This window comes from Topomyia yanbarensis, chromosome 3, assembly GCF_030247195.1.
Source record: "Topomyia yanbarensis strain Yona2022 chromosome 3, ASM3024719v1, whole genome shotgun sequence".
Classification (NCBI taxonomy): Eukaryota; Metazoa; Arthropoda; class Insecta; order Diptera; family Culicidae; genus Topomyia; species Topomyia yanbarensis.
The window spans coordinates 423,758,790-423,781,882 of record NC_080672.1 but is presented as its reverse complement, the minus strand read 5'-3'; the positions used below and the strand labels follow the sequence as shown (position 1 = coordinate 423,781,882).

Sequence of the window (23,093 nt, the reverse complement as noted above, 5' to 3'; positions counted from 1 at the left end):
GGCTTCTTTTGTACATAATAAGAGAAAGTTAAAAATTTTGTATATAATTCGACCGTCAGCAGCAGTGATGCTATGAAAAGTGAAAATTTCATCGATCTTCAGGGCATCAATCGGTTTTTTCTTAATAACTTTTTCCACAAGCATCAGATCGTTTCGTGGTCTTCTAGACTTTGTTTCCTTGACAAATTTCCTATAAAAATCAGTCATCTATTTATTTTTAGGCGATAACGGGCGACTCTTGGAAGAATTATTTTGCAAAAGTAGATTTCCCCATACGAAATCCCATGTAAACTTTAAACCATGGGCGCAAAAATATAGTTTCACCGATCGAACTAAAAATTTACAGAGTTGTTCTGGGAGCTAAATGGGACCCAAAAAGTTACTCGGAGCGAAATTTTATTTTTTTCATATAACCATGTCCCACTCTAGTGTATATGTGTGTACCCAATATTTAATAGTCGGATTTGGCCCACCGCGTCATTTTTCATTACACCGCAATTAAAATAAAATGTGAAAGGAATTGAACCTAATTCATCTATGCACTCTGGAGGACTTTGAATCAAAGAATCTAAATCCACTTACCTTTTTTATGCGATCACTTTGCCAAAAGAAATATCCTGTCGCCAATTATGCACAAAAATCAAATCCAAAATTGTAAGAAAACACTCGTTGTCGTTTGAGCATCACAATGTAGACTAATAAAATGTTGTCATACCACTATCATGATTATTTTCGATGCTCTACACGACAACACCGATATTAGTTTACGTAGTGCTTCCGATTTTCGAAAACAGAGCGGGGTTCGGTTTACCCACCTTACTCTATAGACAGACAGATAGATGGGCATTCAACCTATTCAAACTTAACTTACCATTCGAAAAATTGTCCCTAATCCATATTTTGGAACATCTCTCCAAAAAAGTACCCATAATAATTCAGGCAACTATTTTATTTTATTTTGGCGTAATTCGACAACTATGGGATCTCGGCTAAGAGATAAATTATAATATTCTCTTCCCACAATATTCCAAAAGTCCTCATAATGCTAAAAAACACTAAGTTTTCAATGTAGTGATCAGAAAATTTTCTTCCAAAAATATTTTTTTATACAATATTTAATTAACTTAATTAGCAACAATTAATATTTTTTCGATCCAATTAATTTTGGTTTAGGGACGGTAGGGCTTAAACCCCCCCTCCCCTGGCTATCCCACTGACGTGTTGGTGTAGCGGATCTCCGAAAATACTTTGAATTAATCAATCATGTAACGCAGGCTACTTTCTTAAGTCTTGTTGATAATTGCAAACTCTTTCAGGTTTTAGTCATCACCTACAAATTAAACAAAATATTTTTCATAAATTTCACCACTTCCCACGCTATAATTATCAAAAGTGCCACTTATTATTCAGTCCTCATTCCCGCATACACCAGAACCGAACGCCGCCCGATAAATTATTAATGAAAGACCTCTTTAACCCAGCAGATTGATGCAGGACAACAGTGGCAAAAGTGACAGTAAGACTTTACTTGACGACAGTGCGTGAAAGATGGAGCCCGGTACCGTCTGAGTGCAAAATGATAAAAAACGGAAAGAATGAAAAATTCAGCGAAGATCCATAACGATGTTCCGATGAGGAAGGAGCGTGGGCAGTTTTTATTATAACAGAAATGGAGCGCCAGTACGAGAATTTCGCCTCGTAAAATAAAATGAAAATGGGGACTTTTATTGAAAGAAGAGATACCATAACGTTTTTCTCTTTTATTTGATGTTTTTTTTTTATTCATTTCGTTTATTTGATAGGCACAAATGCGTTAGCTTGGCGGTGCCAAATGCTTATGTTTTTACATTTTGGATATCTTAAAACTAGGAGGTTACAATGTTGAAATATTTTTTTTACAAAGAAAAAAAAAAGTTTACAGCTATCTTAAGACTAGAAATAAGATTCAATATACAAGAGAGGGCCAAAAGATTTTTTTATGAAAAAATTTAAAACAAGGGATTCACTTTGATATACAAGAGGGGGAGTAATAGTATTTTACGAAATATTTTACGGTTATCTTAAAACTAACAATATAGTTTAGTACACAAAAGGGGGAACAAATATTTATGAGAAGTTTCACAGAAATTTTAAAACTAGGGATTCAATTCTATTTACAAAATGGAGGACAAGAGTTTCAATAAAGAGTAAAAATCATAGCTATCTTAAAACTAGGAATACAGAATACTAATTTGAATTTTTTTAACTAAAACTTATACTTGGTCAAGATATTCAGTTTTATTTGATGTTATCGATTCAGTCTGTTACTTTTTGAGTGGCAAGCAACTACTGTGGCTCGAATATCGGTTTACTGTGCGCATATTCAATACTCTACTATTGAAGGACATTTTTTTTTCTTTGCAATATCAATCCATCGACTGCATTAACCACTGTACAACAAGTTCTAAAAACTTATAATCCCCCCCGGCAGCAGGCAATTACTCTTCACTCACCAAGCGGAGTGGAGCCCATTTATTTCTTTGATGCCCTGCACCAACGAATCAGCGACAGTACGAGTGATACTGGCCTCCACTCGGAATTGAAGACAGAGCCAGTACTATAGATACACCTACATATCTACCAACTAGAGCAAAAGTGCTTCATCGCAAATCCTGCCATTTGTTTTATTTATCTCACCGGGTGCTTCTTCCTTCCTTTTTCGGTTGGTCTTTGGTCTCAAGTAGCCGGGCAAGACCCACTTACCCACGCGTTGCGGTTCGGTTGGGTGAGGTCAAGTCACGGGACATGGGAAAGGAACTTGGAATACTTTGCTGGTTGTTGGTTGAGGGAAGGAGTGGAGAAGGGGTGGTCATCTTTTTCACACGTTCATATTGGTATGTACATAATGCCTCGGGTATGCTGTCTTTTGCCACCGGGAAAGCTGACATTGAAGGCCAGGACGGTTGGTCTAGTTGTGTCTGGTTCAAGAGATGGGAAATTGTGTGATATGACGGTTGCTAGCTCTCTCGAAGTGCACATCACTTTAGTGCGGATCTTCACGGTATAACAGCTGTAATAAATGGCACAGTCTGCACCGTGAAACGATACACGCTGCCTGCTACGGACAGACATGGAACCACAAGCTGTGTGGGAACGGAAGGTACGGAAGAGGTGTATCGAATAAATAAACATTGTAGTAGTGTATAGTGTAGCAACGATTGCAGTGAAACAGAACAACATGTAGCTTGTGATGATCTCACCCGAGCGGAAGTGATAAGAAGCAAGTTTGCTTCTGGGCTGACGTTCTAGGTCCGGCACAGGATGCGCCTCCGTGAGGTGCATGAAAATTTCCAGCAACACTCAGGATGTTGAATATTATACGATGGCGTCCACAATAAACCACAAAGCAAACATTTGTTACAGATATTTGTTATTCATTTGATACAATTTCAGTTTCTTAATGTGTTGTGCGGAATAACGAACAAAAATTTGCGGATTCTTTTTGGTACGGCTTTCGTTAGTTGGCAGTATTGCCACATCCTCCAATTTTCTGAAACATTGCAGAATTTTGGATTATGTTTCCGAAAGATCATTTTTAATAAATCACAGGTTTTCGCCAATTTCAGTCTGGAAATGTACTTTAAGTAGCTGCACATTTTTGTATTGTTTCGGAAGGATATATTTAATAATAATAAATATAATTTGTTGCAAATTTCAGATTGCAAGCAACAAATAACGAATATAAACTGCACAATTGGATTATCGCCGTCAATGATTGGAAATATTCAAATTTGTTCTTCACTGTTTGTTATAGCCCTTAAAAGGGCTTTTAATTTAACAATAACATGCAGAATGGAACAATTAGTCAGCTTCAACTGAGGTTTGCCAACTCTTCCAGCCGCGCGCTATTTACATCGGATCACCCCCAGCGGTAGCAGTGATCAAATGCAGCACTCATCGCAGCGCACTGTCAACATGCATGATTGCTACTGCTGTTCTTTACGGCCCGACGTTCGACGGGAGAATGAAGTCGCTCGAGAAATGATATTCTTTAAATAGTCGAGGATGATGTCATTCATAGAAGCGTAGTGTGCTGGGTGCTCAAATCTGTCGTACGAGACGCTATAGGCACGATGCTATTTGTCTGGCAAAAGAGCAACAACTGATTTAAACAGCGTGTGCCTGTACATTTATTTATAACTTTTTGTGTTCGTTTGAATCACTAAGCTGCTCCCTATTGACGGTGCTGCCGGGGATAGATTGATTGATGTATGGGAGTTTTCACATTTTCGAGATCTGTTCATTTTTGCTTATTTTTCAATAGTGTACTATTGAAATACAAAAAAAACTATAGCAATAAAACATAATTTCCGTTAATTCCGAATTGTTTGGTGATAACCAGACGGAAATCCTTTCATAAATAACAAGGTTATTAGCGTTCAAAATAGTGACGCAAAAACGTGACATCGTTTGATTTTAGATTTTAGAATGACACCCTGCCCCAGATAGTGCAGTAAGACATTTTCAATGTCAAAAATATACCGATTTATTTTTAGGAGGCAATGGGCGACTCCTGGAGGAATTATTTTGTAAAAGTCAGTTTCCCTATATGAAATCCCATGTAAACTTTGAACAGTGGGCGCGAAAATATGGTTTCACCGATCGAATTAAGAATTTGATCAATCAATATTATGAGAAATACTATTGTACCGCCGGAACCGGCATCGGAATCGTAGTCCGGGACGTCTAAGATCGGTCGCATCATGCCCAAATTTAATATATACATTCCCGTTTTAGTTTTGTTTGTGTTTATAATTAGTATTCTGTCAATAAACCTGTGATTTATGATGATAGTTCTGCATGCATCTATGGATGCCAAACACGACATCATTCGGCACCGTTTCTCACAGACCAACCCGGTCAAAAACGGTAATATTTACCAGAATCGAAAAATTTAAACTCTAACAAACAATTTAAGTATCCGTTCATATAGATTTGACTGCCAATGTGTCCTAAATTTGAGTTCGAACTCGGGGTCAATATGACCCGCTAACACCTTATTCGTAACTTTTTTTGTATTGCCCTTCAGAAATATCCGAAATTTTTTAAATCGATTGAAAATCGCTGGTCGTTTCCAAACTTCTAGGTGCAAAACATAAAAAGTTATCGCATTTTGAAAGTTCATTTTGGGTCATATTGACCCCAACACCTAAAGAAGGTTAAGCGAGGACATGATGATGAGTTACGTTCTATCAACGACAATGTGGTAGGCTTGGGTAGAGCGCCATTTTGAGCAAGGACAGCGCCAAGTATCACCAAACCAACATTCTGTACCACCAGCGGTAAAGCATGTGAAATCAAATGAACAATCATAACCCGTAAGCGCTAGAAGCAAACAAGAACACCCGGTGAAAATTACCCCTTGTTGGAAAATAACTATTACCTTTCATTTGAATACCAACAGTTATATGTATTATCCGTTGAACTAAAGTTTTTGCAATTGATCTTACTGAGGCAGTGCTACCAGGAAATCATGAAAGGTACATGGTATTCGTTAATTGATTCACTTGTTGGTCAACCAAGTGCGATTCCTTCTTCAGCACCGGTCTTGTCATAGAAGGTGCATATGAAACGAGGAAATCTCAGATATCAATACAGACAATCTAGCTGTACATGGTGTAGAAATGATGGAGTTTATAAGGATGTTAAAAAAATTTCAGCTTAATTCTAAACGATTTACTTATTGAGCAAGAAATCACGAGAACATTATTAAAGCGAATTACAACCACTTCTACTAAAACACTTTCTGATTGAATAGGTAGAGCACGTGCCCCTGCCTGGAGCTGCCAGTGTTTGTGCTGGTATCAATGTGCTCATCACAGCATGCTGTGCCAAAAATATCTTGCATTGAAAGGCAAGTGAAAATAAAAGTTTTGGACAAATGGCTAGTGAAAACTTTGTCCGAAAATTCACGAAGCGCTGTGGTATTCATCACGCAAGTGTAAAATTCATCATAAACAAGTTTGGGGGACACTATTCTTTGGATGAATTGCAGGCAGAACAGGCAGGAAACCTGGATCTTCCATCCTGAAACTGGTTCAGAAAGTGGTATCTCTAACTAGGAAGAATAAATCAATGACGCTACGTGATTTGGCCAACAAAGCGCTAACAAGCGTCGGAATGATCCAACGAATCAAGAAATGGAACAACCTGACCCTCTATAAAAAAAAGCAAAAACTCGCCAAACGCTTTCAGGTTCACAATATTATACTGCCGTCGCAGAGGAAGATGTAAGCGATGCAGACAGGTCGATTCAATGATCGTAATGTAAAAGTATGGCAAGCAATGTTTTCCTGCGGTTTGAAGTTTTCCAGTTTTTATTTTACTGGAACTAAAAATGCGAAAATATATCAATCTGTGTGTCCACAAAAAAGTTGCTGTTTTTAAATAGGAAATATAATACGCCACCACCGCTTTAGCCGAATTTGACGTCAGCACCCTACGTCAAAATAACCCTCAATTGGTCCAGGGCAAAGGGTACAGATTCTGATGAGTAGGACATCAATCCACCAGATTGCCCTCAGCTTTGGCCCATCAAACGTTACCGAGCGATTGTGAAGAGGGTATTAAAAAAAACGCAACTGGGAATATACAGGAATTCAATTTTTTTTTGCTTAGATATGCAAAAAATATGATGAAACACTTGTCTGGAAGTTGATGAAAAGTCTTCGATCAATGACTCAAAAATTTGTGAAGATATAATATTAATTTCATCTGGTCTTCACTATGTTCAAGTTCAATCACGTACACTAAAGGATCGAACGTACTTTTTTATTATTACTACAACACAATATACGGCATATTCATATTAATGATTTAATAATCAACACTAATAACATGACGAAAAGTCTGTCGAATTGGAAGGTCAAGGTTCGCAACGGATTTAGTCTCAAAACTTTGCATTGAGACCACAATTTAAGCTATCGAAATTAGTAGTATACTATTTTCCCCGAAAATGGCGACAATCAATGGAGTTTTCTTAAATCGGTAAAAATATAAGGAAGAAAACAGACTTGAACGTCGATTACCACCCTTGCTACGAGAAACAAACAAGAAACATAATACTTTCCCGTTCATTTCCAGTTTTCCAATGGTTAAAGAAGGCATCCCAGGTCTTAGGCGTTTATTTCTCGCTTTACTTTCACCGACAAAAAACAAATTCTCGAAACAAGAAATGGGTGTGCGGTACGACGAAACGAGAAAAGTTTACGAACTGATCATTGGCAAGTTGGAAGTCCGAAAATGATAAAAGAGTCTTAGGAAATGTTGGCGATGTGAGTTTCTGGGTTGAGGCTGCATTGTTCCGAAAAGTTCTCTGTGCGCTGCCGCGTCTAGGAAAGTCTCAGAAAGATATGTGCAAATAAGCTGTTTCCGTTTCCCGAGTGCAGTGGTGTAGCTATGGAAGGATTTCGGGCATACCGCTCATGGAGGCATAACAGTCCAATTCGGATTTTTGTCAAAATAAGTGATATTGAGAATCATTTTAAAATCACAATTTAAAAATAAAAGTACCAGCTTCGCTTAAAAAAATATTAAGAAAATTATCAAAAATTGTTTGTCTTATCCATAAGATTCAATGATAATGTGAATCTTGTACAGCGTTTTCTCAACTTGCTGATTTTCGTTTTGGTACTCACATGCATTTAAAGCCGCCGTTCTCATTTTCCAACAAACACTTTCATATCCAACGTTTTTTTCTGCGGGAATCTTGATCAAATTTTCACATGTTATCATGAAAATATCTAAAATCATACCATGTTGAACTCATTAACTCATATCTCAGGAACCGGGGCTTCGATTCGTACAGAATCAATCAGAAGCCTTTAATCTTCCTTTCACCCAGAGACAGTTAAATATTCGTCGCCGCGTTTCTTGCGGGATATTATACAGGATTATGGGTTTGCAATCCGGCGCTAACTAGTCCTATTATTAAGTTAGTGTCGAATTCTGATGAGACGAAGCCAAACGTAAATTCCATAACTAACCTATAACCATGATTTTGTCTTATTCAAAAGAATTCGAACTTTGATAGGCAAACACTCAATTTACGTTGATATAAGACTCGTTACAATAGTAGAAATAAGCACCAAATCGCCGGAACAACACATAGCCATACATTCCCACGGCCAGGTGAGCATCAACCAAAACAAATATTGAATATTTACTCTATGCCTAGGTCACAGGATATCAGCCTCGGTCGTACCTCTTCCCGATCATTCCAGATCATCTAGGTCACCCGGCAGCACATTGACCTACTTACCACCTTCACCCTAATCGGGAGCTTGTTATCGCCATCATTCACCCGGGAGTTTAATCGACTAATTCTCTTGCTCTCTCTCCGTCTCCAGTAAACATTCACAAATCAGTGCCAACAAAAGTGAAATTCACCGAACCGACTCGATGAAAAACTTTTCCTGTCCTCCCCCCCCCCCCCCTCATTCAGCCCAAATCATTATTTATGTTACAATCATGACCGACTGCTCTCTTCGCCGTGCATCGTTCTCTTTCTCGAGTGAGTACTATCTTTCTTCCTCTCAAACTCTCAGCTACAGGAACGGATACGCATCCGCCAACAGATCCCGAACGGTTGTGTGATAAAAGATTCCGGTGCGCTGTTTCGCTCAGTAGTAGATCGGCCGTGTACAGAACCAGACGTGAAAATAATCAGATCCTGTTCCATAGTTCCTGTGAGCAGGCAAAATAGAAAAAAAAATAAAAACACCCCCTAAACGGGCAAAACTCGCAAATGGTATGAGGGTTCTTGCCTCTCACTATTAGTGGAATTTGTTAACGTAGCAAGCCCTGAAGTTCTGAATGAAATTCGGTGCGTTGCTTGCTGCAGGTGGCTACCAGACAGACAGAAAGTGGAAACGCGCGGTAGTTTGTGTGTGTGCTGTGGTGTGGTGTGGTGTGCTGTGAGGAGTGGAAAAGAGAACTCTCGTTTTCGCGAGAGCCACGTTCGAAATTGGATGGGTGGATGCCTGGAAGAAGTCGCTGGGAACTGACACAAACGTGTGCTCCTTAGAGATAAGACGGAATTAATTGTGGAATTTTTATATGCGGAAAAATTCATGGAATTGTTAGTTCAGCAACTAATTGGACATCTTCACGTACGTCGTTGGAAACGGTAAAACAAGCCTACTAGATTTAATTACTAGGTTTGGGTGGATCTGTCACCGGATGAGAAAATTAGCTTTTTTGTACTGTGAAATGAAATAAAAGAAATGGAATAGGTGAGAAGTTTTGTTTCTAGCTCGGGCGAGTGAAATTAATGAAAGCGTTCTCGGAAGAAAAGTAATTTTATATCCATTTCGTATTTCATTAAATACGAATACGGAATTCGACTGCTATCACAGATAAGAGGCAATAGTGTATTCTCAGTACTCCCTCTACGTGCGTATGTGTAGTGCTACTGTGCTGTGTATGTACAATCTGTTGAATGTTATTGCGACTTTTCACTACAGTGTGTAAGAAAAGTGAACAACTAATGAATATCTTGGAAAATTAGGAATGAACCTATCGCTTCATTCCGCTCGTGTCTAATCCAAATCAGTTGTGTCTGGGTGCGGAACAAGCGACGCATATGCTGCTAACAAATAATCAAATAAACTATTCGTAAGGAGGGAATCCATAGTGTAGCAGTGGAAGCAGAGCGGAACACATAGAAGCCGAAATGTACACACAAGGTAAGCTGCTGTGAAAATACGAAATATGTCCTTCTATTAAGCACTCTTGGAGGAAAGAATGCTCATGTTCCCAGGTTGGTCTCGAAAAAAGTGTGTTTTGCTCTTGGGGAGGATTTATCGTGAAGTACAAGAATAAACACTTTATACTGCTTTTCTCGTTCTACGTTCAAACAGTTTGTTGGAATATATAGCGAATATTGTGTAGATGTAAACACTTAACACGAAATGAGATTTGATTTGTGACTAATCATGTTCAAACACAGCTTAACAATATTACGACGTATATCTTTACGAGTAGAGATATTGCTCACTGATACACTAATAACAAAATTGGTAAATCATCGTTTTTTCGATTTTTCTATAAATGATCTGAGGAAGGAACTTTTTCAATTAAATGTGCTATTTTCAATTGAAATAAATAAATTTCGAATGGAATAGGATAGGTAATTGATACTACAAAAAGTTGCGATAATTTCTATACTATATTTTTCCTTATGGAGAAAAGTTTTGGTAGAAAATTATTTTTCTCCAATAAGTAGAAAATTATATAAAAATATATTGGCGCGTGAAGGGTACAGAACCTATAACTAAGTTAGTTATGGAATTTGCATTTCGACCTCGTCTCATCAGAATCCGACACTAACTTAGTGACAGAACTAAGCTAGCGCCGGATTGACGCTAGCTCTAAAGTCGGAGACACGATTTGTGTTCCAAAGCAAACAGTTAGTCAAGCGTGTCTCCGTTTTTGGAGCTAACTTGTTACTGTCACTAAGTTAGTGTCGGATTCTGATCAGACGAAGTCAAAACGCAAACTCCATAAACTAATTTTGAAATAATTTGCTTTAAGTTTAGTGCCGAATACTTTTACAATTGATACCACGGAGGGTAATGATGTGAATTAACTTGTATCTCACAAAATTCTTACTACCCCTTTTGAAGAGTGAATTCTGAATTTTCGACACTGTCGCTTCACATCAACCATAATAGCATGTACCGTCGTATCCGGTACCCTTGTCTGTTTTATATCTACTTTCCATGTATGACATTTGCAACCTTTACTTTTTTGCATGTTGGAAAGTGACTTTGCCACGTGGTTGCCATTGTGGTAGCCCTTGCTTGCTATACATTGTTTTCAAAAAACAATTCTATGTTGATGTTATTTTCCCAAACTACAATAAATACTTGGATAATCATTTGTCGTTTATCAGGCATCCGATAATCATAAAGGGGGTCGGTGTCCACTGTAAGGATAATATTGCTATTATCTTACTCCAGATAAACCCTGCCTAGAGAATGTGTGTCATCCGACGGCAGAAACCAAGAATTGATCTTCTAGGTTCCTGCTCCCATGTCGTAAGAAGCGACCAAAACTGGATTCATTTGCTACATCTTTTGGGCATATTAATTTAGTAAATAGTAAATTGTTTCTTATCATTCTTCTTATGTATTCGTAATAAACCTGCTTGCTTCTCTTCTTAGTGGTTAGAATAATAATAAACGCCGTGCGCGTGAAATTGCTAGTATATCCGTCATGCACAGTAAGGTTATCACTTATAGTTTCTTCTTATTTTGGGACACTCAAACCTATTTCATTTTCTCGTCAAGAATATTTTTTTCTGATTCGCTTTTCCTTTTGCTCGTTTGACTTCTTTGTGACAAATATTTTAATTAAGCATATTGCTAGACATTCCCTCGCTATTGATATGTACAGCCCTAATAAACCGATAATAATCCCTAATCCCTAATAAACCGATAATAACCACATCGAGCGATACATTCCGTACGCTCGTACCCAAAAATGCAAAATTAATAGCTGTCGGTCGTTAGGCTGGTGCCTACTTTCGTAGTTCACCATAGTAAAGATACTGACAAAACCGAAAAAGCCTTTTCCATTAAACCAATAAGCTAAACCTGCTACACTATTCCATGTTATGATATCTCTAAAACGTATTAACACGTACGACATTCGATGATCGTTTGTTTTTAAACTTCTTACTTCTGTTTATGCTTTATCAAATTACATCAGAATAACTGGTACAAATCAATAACAAAGCATCAACATATTGATTTTTGTAACAGTGTTCTCTTTGTTTCAACTCTCCTCATACCGAGGTAAGTTGAAACAGCAATGAATGTGGTTGAAACAAGTAACCAATTATTTTAAATATTATCAAACCCTTTTCTAAATCATCAAATGTTACAATTGTGTCATTTTTATTCGTTCACACTAAGATAATTCCTTAAAATGACATGTATCCTTATCATTATTTTTAACAGTGTATATCTACGTAAAAACTGACACTTGTTTTCAAAATAATGTTAGATTTTGATCACAAATGCAGGAATTTCTGAACTTATCCCAACAGTAATGACAGTAAGATAATTTACCTAACCACTAATTAACTATAATAATTATTGTAAAGTATATTATATAAAGTGTATTCCCAATGATACGAAGACATAAAATAGTGTGGATGGAGGCGTGGGTAAGATTAGTTAGGAGAAATGGCACATTTAAAATTAATTTAGACTTTGAGTTGAGGTGTATGTCTCCTGAAGATTCACTGTAACTCGCCTAATTTTCAGTATTTTGCGGTGAAGGTTTAGGAAAATATTACTCAAATGTTACATTTTTTTGGGGACGATACATACTCCCTTAGGCAAGAATCGAATTCATCAGTTGGTGTGGAATAACGGGCAAAATTTGACGAAGATCGCCGACGACGCCACCAAATATTTTATTGGTTCATCGTGAATTCGTCCTATATAACAGTGTTGCATTCTTTCAGCACTTTACTTATACCCGAAGTTTGATTGATATTGTAAGTAGCGTTTTCCGAAAGTGCACGATTTAGTAATTATTTTAGGGTAGAGCTGTTCGTCCATCATCCAGAAATGTTAATTCAACTTCAGATGAAGCGATCACAAGTGCAATTTTCAATTTAATTTTTAGCCTAATTTAATTTTCGACAGATTCATGCAATTTATCAGTATTATATTGTCATTCGCCTAAAAGTTCTATATCAAATAAATTCTTGCCATTTCATTTGTGTACTGGTAAACCTAAATGCAAAAAATTTTAGATTTTCATATCAATTGATAGATATTGGCTCAGAAACCCTCCCTCTCCTTCAGGTTCCTTCTTAATGGAAGAAATACATATGCCTAAGGATATATATAGCTAAAAAAAGTTCTTCAGTACACCCCCCCCCCCCACCTCTCCTTCCTCGGCTCCAGTACTCTATCCCCCAACATCATGCACAAAATCCACCCCATGACCATCTCCTTGGTGTAAGGAATACTTACGTCAAAATCGAATTCATCGCTAATAACCACATTGAATGAATAGATAGGATTACTTTAGAACCTCCCCCCCTCGCTTTCGTGGTCCACCCTACCCATCATGGCTACCTCCTTAGTGGAAGAAATACATACAGGGTTGTTTGGTTCATGATTAAGCACCTTTCGAGAGGTGATTGACTGTCATATTTGGAGAAAAAAAAATCGTTCTACACATACCATCAAATCTCAAACCGTTATAGAGTTATTGAACTTTTTGTGTGAAAAACTTATTTATCTTAAAATACCTCTAACTCAAAAAGTATACTTTGTATTTTAAATCTTTCAGATCCATTGGAAACGTGAGCAAAATTCCTATCAGATGGTTTTCTCATATTTTTCAGTTAAAGTTAATTAGTTTTAATTATCTTTTAGCTTAAAGTAGTTAAAAGTTGGTGTTTTTGATGAGGTTTTTGTTAATTTTCTCAAAATAATGAATTATGATTATGAATTATGATCTGTTCTCCAAAAGTTGAATTTTAAAACGATTCATAACTTGTTCTTCAAAATCATATTCCTATCTCTTCTCGTTTCTTTGTAATTTCATTACTAAACTTTTCCTGTAATTGACTTGTAAGTGCTTAAAATACTCTAATCTAAAAAATATGCTTTATATCATTATTTCCAAGTCTTTATTGGAAAGCTGAGAAAATTTCCTTTCGATGTATGTACAAATATCTTTTAGTTAAGTGTACTAAATGACTTTGTACTAGTAAAATAACTCAAAATTAGCGTTTTTGAGAGTTTTGTATTTATTCTAATTATTAATCAAATAAATTTATCGTTACTATTGTTTATTTGGTGCCCCTTAACATTCTCTATAACTTGTTATGTGATACTTTATCCCTATCGCTTTTCGCTTCGCTGCAATTTAATAGTTAACACAACATGAGCTCACCACAAATGTAGTGGGTTCGAAATCGTTGTTTTTGCATATGAAACGAAGTGATAAAAATGATTTTGCATCGAAACTGAAAGAGATAATTGAATGGCGTCAAAGAAAAAGTTGTAGAACTTGCTGAGATGCATTTATTCCATGATAATAATGGAGACGTTTATTATTTACTATTTTATGAAAATAACAAAAATGCTAATAATAACATTAACTTTAAACTAATTAACTTTTAAAAGAATACAAAATTCGCTTAACTGAAATGTATTTTCCAGGCTTTCGGGCAAAAATAAGATAAGGTACAATAAGGGCCATATTTTTCCAATAAGAGTTAGTATTAGTGAAAATGAGATAAAAATATTCAAGTTCAATAACCCAAACACATGAAAACAAGAAAAGATAAGTGTATCATGTCAAAGAACAAATTATGCAGCTCTTCAAGCTCAATAATCTAAATTATTAAAATGCTGATGTCAACCATTAAAATTTTTGGCGAAATGAACGAAAAATCTATCGAAATTGTTAAATTTTAAATAAGCTTCTGTTAAAAGGTTACTTAACCTCACTAGCTGAAACATGTGAGGACACCATTCAATGGGAAATTTTCTCACCAATCCAATGGATCTGTAAAAATTTAAATACAAAGATCACTTTTTGAGTTAGAGCTATTTTAAGACAACTAAATTTTTAACACAAAAAGTTCAATAACTTAGAAATGGTTGAGATTTGACAGTATGTGTAGAACGATTTTTTTCTCCAAATATGACAGTCAATCATCCCTCGGGAGGTTCTTAACCATGAACCAAACACCCTGTATACTACATCTAGTAGTAATAAGTTTCGGACTAACATTCCTTCTCTTTCCTGCTACGATCTACATACGAGCATGGCCGGCGTCGGTATTGATCAATAAACAACTTTCAGGAATTATCATCTATTAATTTTCTGTGCAATTTTATCTAGTCTCGATCAATAACGGAGTTGCAACACGGGGTAGTCATATTCGTAGATTTTTTTTCTATTAGTGCTGTCAACAGAACTATTCTAACGGAGAGAGATAGAAATTTGGTGTCTTCTGCAAAGTTATAGAACAGGCATTTTTCAGTATTTCTTCCGAACAACTTGATACTCTATCTCTCTTCTATGAAAAGTTAGTGTTGGCGCCCTCTATGCGGTAACATGTGGAACTAAAATTTGCTAATCAAAGACTCGTATTATTTACTATAATTCTTTTGAACATACCATTGAGCTAAACCTAACGATTATTTCACAAAAATGCTTAGTTCGTGTGAATCGAGTACTGATACACAACCATGCACTGTTAGGCCCCATGCAAAACTGACTCAGACATCACTTCGTTAAAAGTTTAATAACTTCTTTTAACAAAGCTCGATTTACTAGCAGTCTTCGACAAAGTTGTAGATAAGTAAATTTTCTTTGTTATTTTCACTTACAGTGATAATACGATGCGTACAGTGCCACCTAGCGGCGAAAATGCGAGCTGGTGGGTTTTCTCCATGTAAATTGTTGAAAAATACCATACAAAGTTCAGGCACGTTGGTCCGGTAGTTAGACTTGTCCGATTTACTTCAAATTTTGTACAAGTAGTCCTTGTGGGACTAGGAATCGACTCAGGGGTTGGCCGATTGAGTTTTCAAAAATTCATTATTTTTCTGGGCAGTCTAATGTACAGCTTCGGAGTAAAAGCTGTCGCTTTCAAATAGCTACACACAAAAAATAATGAAATTTAAACGACATGTAAATCAATACGAAGGTAAACATACAAAGATTGAGTCAAAACTTTGATTGAAAATTGCGTTAAAATCGATGCACTCAGTTGGAACATCAAAGAGCATACAATTTTACACTTTCATTCGTGTAATATTACATGTCATTCATTTTACAGCAATATGCGTGTAAAAAATACATTGAAGTGCATTGGTTTTCCGTTTGAAGAAACTGTAATTTTCAATCCACATGTAGAATTTTAATAAAATTAGTTGAAGAAAGCACGACAAGTCGTGTGGATTTTTGGTGGAACTTAATTTTACATTTATGTTCATGCTCCAAATATGTGCATGAAAATAAACTTAAAATTACAAAATATTTTTTTCTGTGTAGCTACAAATGATGGTATAGACATATATCGAAAGTCTCCCAAAGTAATACCCAACGGTGGTCACGGGAGGAAGAGGACTCGGATATACAAGAAGTTTGGTTTTTAGTCGGTAGGCTTACTGGAGAAAGAGTTGCAGTAAGAATCCCACAGTACCACGACCAAGTCGGTAGCGGTCTCTTTTGAAGATTCCCCCTCGATAAAAAAAAACATGTACAGGTCGGACTCGATTATCCGGGAATTTCAAAAAAAAATCTCACCCCGGATAATCGAATCAAATTTTGTTTGTATTATTTCAGGAATTTAAGCTTTATACGCGATGAAATTGGAAATAAAATGGTCAGATTCAGTTTTCCTATTATGGTAAATGTATATGTACTTATTTTGTCCCTAGTAGATTTTTCAGAATTTCAAGGAGTGATTTGTATTTTCAGTTGGCTTTCATTTATTATTTATATTCGTTGCGAGTTAACAGTATGTATCAGTTGTTTATAGCTATTTGTGCAAGAATTCTAAGACAAACTTTTTATTAAGGTGTGTCTTCTGTAATACAGGTCAAACTCGACTACCCCGGGTTTCGGTTTTCCGGGGTAAATGATTCGATTACTCGTATACTAGAAAAAAATAAAGTAACTAAACGGGGGGTCGTCAGTTTCTTGCCTCTAGTTTAATTTACGTGCTGGTGTCACTATAACGTTTCTTTTAACCCTCATTCTAGTTAGAAGAGCGCACATCATGTTTGTCACCAGCGAAGAACAACAGAAGGTTACGTAGATGATGGGTTCCCGGCGGCCTCAACGAGAAGTACTGCTGGCACCCTCTTCATATAGCTCAACATCCATTTTTTCTTGAGCAACCCAAGAATCGAAATCGCTTCCATTGACCGCCAGGTCCCTTATCAGAATCTTAACCATTTCTCGAACAACTTTTTTCTACCGCATACAGGGTTCCATAACTATTTTTTCTTAGAACTGTTGGCATCATGAAACACGAAAAACCTGGTTTAATAAAGGTAGGTGCTTCTTTCGCAGTGCTAGAATCTGCTCAATATTTACCTTCCGATCAAGTCCAATTTCATGAAAAAGGTAGTTGAAGCCAGTCTAAATTAGAAAATTCTATCAGTTTCCAATAATATTTACATATTGGCTACAAAAATATTCCAAAATTTCGCTTTGACCATTAACAGAAACTATCCCTGGCAGCACTGTTTCAGCGGAACCCAATCAGATTAATTGTAATAACTTCTGTTCTACTCATAATATTTATAACTGTTAGTGCTCGAAAGAAAGATATTAGTCCCAGTTATCAGCCATACTTGTCGTTGTAAACATACGTTGTGTAAACCGAAAGTTATAGTCGTTTAAAAACGTGGTTATTTATCAACATCAGTGGCATGAATGTGTTAAAGATGCCATTGAAATTCTGAGCTGGAATCAATTGTTGAGAGGGATAATGGAAGAAGAGCAATATTGCGCCAAAATCCACTGGAACTCTGAGCAGGGTATCAGACTTTACACCGGATTTCATTGAAAATAGGAACATGATTCTATCAACATCTTGAAAAAATCATAATCTTCAGCAGAATGCTATTTTGAGCAGGATTCCACCAAACCATTAAGAAGCTTTTCCCTAGAATCCTGCATCAAGTATAATGACATTTCATATACAAAAAAAGCCTAACCTATAGGTGTATTACGAGAAAAATGTACTTTTAGTTTAAAACTAAAAAATTGCATATTTGGCAAACTGTCGTAAAAACTAGCATTTTTCCAGATTCATTAAGTAAATCCTTCAAAAATCATCTCTTTGATTGATTCTAGTGCAAACAGTACCAGAGATATAATCTGAAAAACAACTATTTTTTGGAAACAATTTGTTAAAATTTGAAGTGTTTCCATGGACCGAGGGGTGGTTAAAAATAACACAATAATTTTGGATATAATATATTGGCTCTAAAATGAACTATTTCTTCAAAACTGGTTCCAATCCGTGAAGGTCGATTCCACGTATTGGTTTTTTGGCCACTTTGCGAGAAATAACCCATATATAAGCTTTTTTAAGGTAGGCCAAAATTTGCGAGGATGTTAACCCTAGACTCACCGAAACAAAGTTTTGTTGACTGCAATGATCGAATTAGCACTATAATCAGACATTCTAGTTGAAATTTGATTTTTTTTCGTAACACCCGGATAATCAAATCACGGATAATCGAATCCCCGGATAATCTGATCCCCGAATAATCGAGTCTGACCTGTATCGAAATATGGATCTACAAAAAAAAAACCGCACGAACTTGAAAAATCAGCATAAAAATCGCATAACAAGATTTCAGTGTATATGAAAACATCATTTCTGACTGATGTTTTGAAAAGCGGACCCCTTCTGATTTTTTTTTTGGCTACGTGCTCGTCTGCATATTTCATGATGCATTGCATATTCAAGTACTTTCCTTTGATTCACGAATGTTAGTTCTAAAACCGGGCACTGGATGCATGCAAAGGGATGGATTCAGCAAGCGAAGAAAATACATTACAAAATGCAGTCACGCAACGGAACAAATTAATCGCCATAACAGCAAACTATGCAGCCTGAGTTGCACCTCCGAGGGTTGTCTTCTTAGTGTACCGGTTTGGATGTACAATATGTTTATTGACGGCTCTGCTCGAGATAATCTGAAAATTTTCACTTTTCCGCGACGACTGCGAAAATTTTTATGAAAATTAGTCTTGTCACTAAGTTTTAAATCGTTTTTTCCGAAATATTGGAACAAGTTTCTCGTTTGTTAAACCCATACAAGTAACCTACTTTAATATATTTGGAGCATTCATTAATTGTGGTGAATGAACAATTAAAATATTCCGAACACAAGCGGACCACTCTCCGGCTGCTGAAATATAATAATTCAAACTTTAAAACTGAAAAAAGCTGAACTCAAACTTTTAATTCGCGGACAAATGAAAATCAATTTGTTTTGAAAAAAGTTGTATCGCCTATATTTATAGATTCGAGTCATTTTGATGTTAAGTTACTAAAGCAATTTGAAATAAACTTTACCTAACAATAAAAGAATTGATGATGATGACGGTCCCACCTCATACCCCCACAAAGGTGTGAGCTGAACGATTTATCTAAAAGATAATTAATATTTTGATCCATAACAAAACCAGTTAACAAAAAGAAACGGACTGGTTCAATTTGCAGACATAGCTTTCCTTCAAAAGAACGTAACCAGATACATTTCGAATATTCCGCCAACAACTAGAGTCCATCAAGAAAATTTCCATTCCGGGAAGATACTTGATAGAATCGGGAATTGAACCCAATAGCTTCCATTTCCGATAATTCTCTGTAAGACTCCTCCCGCCTGACCAAGACATCGGTACTACCACCTGCTAAGGTGAGCAGTGACGAGCCTAGTGGCAGTGCAGAGTCCGGTCGAGTTATATCATCCACATCAGACCCCTTTATTGAAAGTTTCCTACCATTAACCCAAGGCAATCAAGGGATACTCCTATCCGAGAACATCCTTGATTGATCAGGAATTGAACCCGATATCTAGTAGTTATCAGAAGGAGTCGTCAAGCCCCATACTCAACGAGCTAACTCCGTTATTACCACTATCGCAGCAATAACCGAACTTAACTCTATTGTCGAGCAAAGTCAACACAACTCCATCATCAAATCAGACCCTGATCACAACAAAAGTCTAAAAGCTTCGATTCAACCCGATGAGCTTTTAGTGCTGGTCACCATGTTCGATTTCAAGTTAGTCTCTATCTGCTTAGCGCGCGCGTGGCTCAGACTTTTGTAGACATCTCATTATTTTTTAATAACTTTAATAAACAAGTAACAAAAATCCATCATCATCATAGCGAATATAATAACTTAGTGTGACTAAATGCAAATAATAGAAGAGAGAAAAAAAACAATCTTCGTGGTATTACATAGTTATTCAAATAACTCCAAAATATAAAAATTCAAAAAATCTGTCTACAAAGCAGATTTTACGTGTGAAATACATAGTGTTTTGAACTCCGCTAATGTTGCTGCACGTTTAATATGCCTAGGCATCGAATTGAAAAAACTTATTCCTTTGTACAACAAGGAGTTCTGTGATCTACTAAATAAAAAGTTTGGTGTTCTTGCATCCGACGCGTTTCTAGTGTTGTACCTATGCACATCACTTCCTCTTTCAATTCGATCACACAAATATCGAGGCAGCATTCCATTAATAATTTTGAAAATGAACACCATTGTTAAGTAATAAATTCTTTGCTTCACAGAGAGCCATTGTAATGCGCTTAGCATGAAACTAGAGGAAGTGTATCTGTTACATTTTAAAATTAATCGCATGATTCTATTTTGCAATCGCTGTAACCTCAATATTTGTGTTTGATTGGCAAGAAACAAAATGGATGGGCAGAAGTCAATATGTGGTGAAACAATAGATTTATATAATAAAATTTTACTACTAATTGTTAAATCATTTTTCAGACGACACAATATAACATACTTTTTAGCAATCATTTTGATGACATTGTCTATGTGAGACTTAAAGGTTAACTTGTCATCAATGATTATTCCAAGATATTTTAATTCACTAACGCGATCAATAGTCTCACCATTTATTTCAACGTTAACGTCAGGCCTAGTATTAGCCGAAGAGATGATCATATATTTAGTTTTAGCAACATTTAACTTTAATTGTTTAAATTTTAACCAACGAGCAAGGGAATGCAAATCTTCGTTCAAATGCGCCACGGCTTCATCTATATCCTTAGCTGCAATGAACAGAACAGTGTCGTCAGCAAACAAATTTAAGTCACAAAATCGTAAAACTCGCCTCATGTCATTTATATACATAATAAATAAAATAGGACCTAAGACACTACCTTGCGGCACTCCAAGAGGATTGCCGAGATGACTAGATACAAAATCGTTGAAACTAGTTTTCTGAGTTCTATCACATAAATAGTTTTCAAACCACTTATGCGCTATCCCTCCGATACCAAATCGCTCTAAAGTTTTCAAAAGTAATGGTCTCGAAATTGTCTCAAAAGCGCGTTTCAGATCCAAAAATACAGCAAAAATAGTCTCTTTAACCTCGATTTTCTCTTTCCATTTTGCTAACACTAGATTCAAAGCGGTTTCGCAAGAGTGTCCCTCTCGGTATCCCGATTGCTCCGGAATTAGCAAATTATTATTATTCAAATAACTCATCAGCTGGCCCTTAACAACAAGTTCTAAAATTTTCTCTAATGTGTGCAACATGTTAATGGGACGGTACTCTTCGGCTTTATCCGTCCCAGTAACTTTGGGAATAGGAATCACAAGTGATTCCTTCCAAACTGTCGGCACGTGCCCAGTTTGTAGCGATTCATTTACAAGGTCCAGCAGATCGTGTCCGATGACATGAAAGCAATCCTGTATCACTTTTGCATTGACATTATCGATACCAGCCGATTTTCCCAAAGAAAAACAAATATCTTTCAATTGTTCAAAAGTGATTGGGTGAAATCCATCAAATCTACAGTTAATATTAATCGGCTGTGTTATTTCCGCAGGTTCACTGACCAGCTCAATATTTTGATTGATCAGTTGCACACTGTTAACGAAATAACTGTTCAATTTTTCAGCTATGATTTGCTCAGATTGTTCTTCTACCCCGTTAAAAGTTATGGACTGCGAGGAACTAGGTTTAGGTTTAATTAAATTCTTTAGGATTTTCCATAACTCTTTGCTGTTGTTTTGATGTTGATCGATCTTCCTTTGAATGTACTCACATTTGGTCTTTTTCAAAGCTCGTGAATAAATATTTCGCGCGTGTGTGTACCGATTCCAAAGACGTTCACTATTAGTTCTGCAAAATTTCTTGTACTTTTTATCCCTTTTACGTTTCAGGCGCAAAAGATCTAAAGAGTACCAGCTGTTCGAGTTATTTAAATTAATATACTTTTGAGAAACTAAACTATTTGTACACTCTTTTAACACATTAGTTAGAACAGCTGCCTTGTTATCCAAATTTCCATTTAATTCCGTAAAATCCAGGCTTCTCGAAACCAGTTGAGACATGGCTTGTTTCGAATATCTTTTCCAGCACTTAATTTTAACTTTATCCTCCTCACGGTTTGGTTCACTCTCCAGCAAAATTGAAATTGTCTCATGATCTGAAATTTTACAATCGGCCTCTACATACGAGTGAACCCCATCAAAATTGGAATACACGTGATCTATCAATGTTCTACTGTGTCTGGAAATTCTTGTAAACTCACTAACCGTTTGCTTGAAATTGAAAAACTAAGCCAACTGCTTCAACTGATTCGAATTTTGATCGTTGAGCCAATCAATATTGAAATCGCCCGAAATTACATCAAGTTTGCTTAAATCAACGAAATTCTCCCACCAGTTTTCTAAAATTTCTAAAAATCGTCGATCGCTAGAACTAGGAGAATGGTATACTACTGCAAAGTTTCCCATCTGCATGCCTCTTTCAACTGATATACCCAAGAACCAATTATTATCAACTGCTTCGTTTAACCGAACGTTGAATTTAATCGATTCTTTGGCGTAAATAGCAACTCCACCGGCATGTCTGGAATGAGATAGGCAAAAAGCTACTTTATAACCCGGAATGCTATACTGATCAAATGCATCAGCATTAACAATATGTGTTTCTGATAGAAAAACCAACAATGGTCGTTTGTTTTCTACAAGATGTCGCATTGCAACAAAGTTTGTAGACAACCCAGCTATATTTAAACATAATATTTCAGACAGCCTCCCGTTTGTTAGTTGCTTTTCACTCAACAAAACGTTGCTTTTTTTCGATTCTAGCAGTCTCCGATATACTGAACACTGCTTACTAAATGCCGCATGGTTTACGTCCAAATTCATTTTGCGTTCACTATTCTTTTTTATACAATTTACACATTTAAAATCAGTTGACGAGCATTCAGATGTTCTATGTGCTCCATTACATCTGGAGCATGTTTCTTTATTAACGCATCCCGTACTCTTATGA

General features: G+C 36.4%; 1 protein-coding gene across 4 annotated transcripts in view; it reads left to right on the top strand.

Moving 5' to 3' along the window:
• Positions 1-8,678: 8,678 nt before the first annotated feature.
• Positions 8,679-23,093, top strand: part of LOC131692685 (BAI1-associated protein 3) — a 409,713-nt gene continuing 395,298 nt past the window's right edge. For all 4 annotated transcript variants that reach the window (XM_058979868.1, XM_058979866.1, XM_058979867.1 and 1 more), the window contains exon 1: positions 8,679-9,725. The gene's annotated coding sequence lies outside the window, so the exon portion shown is untranslated. The remainder of the gene's footprint in view (positions 9,726-23,093) is intronic.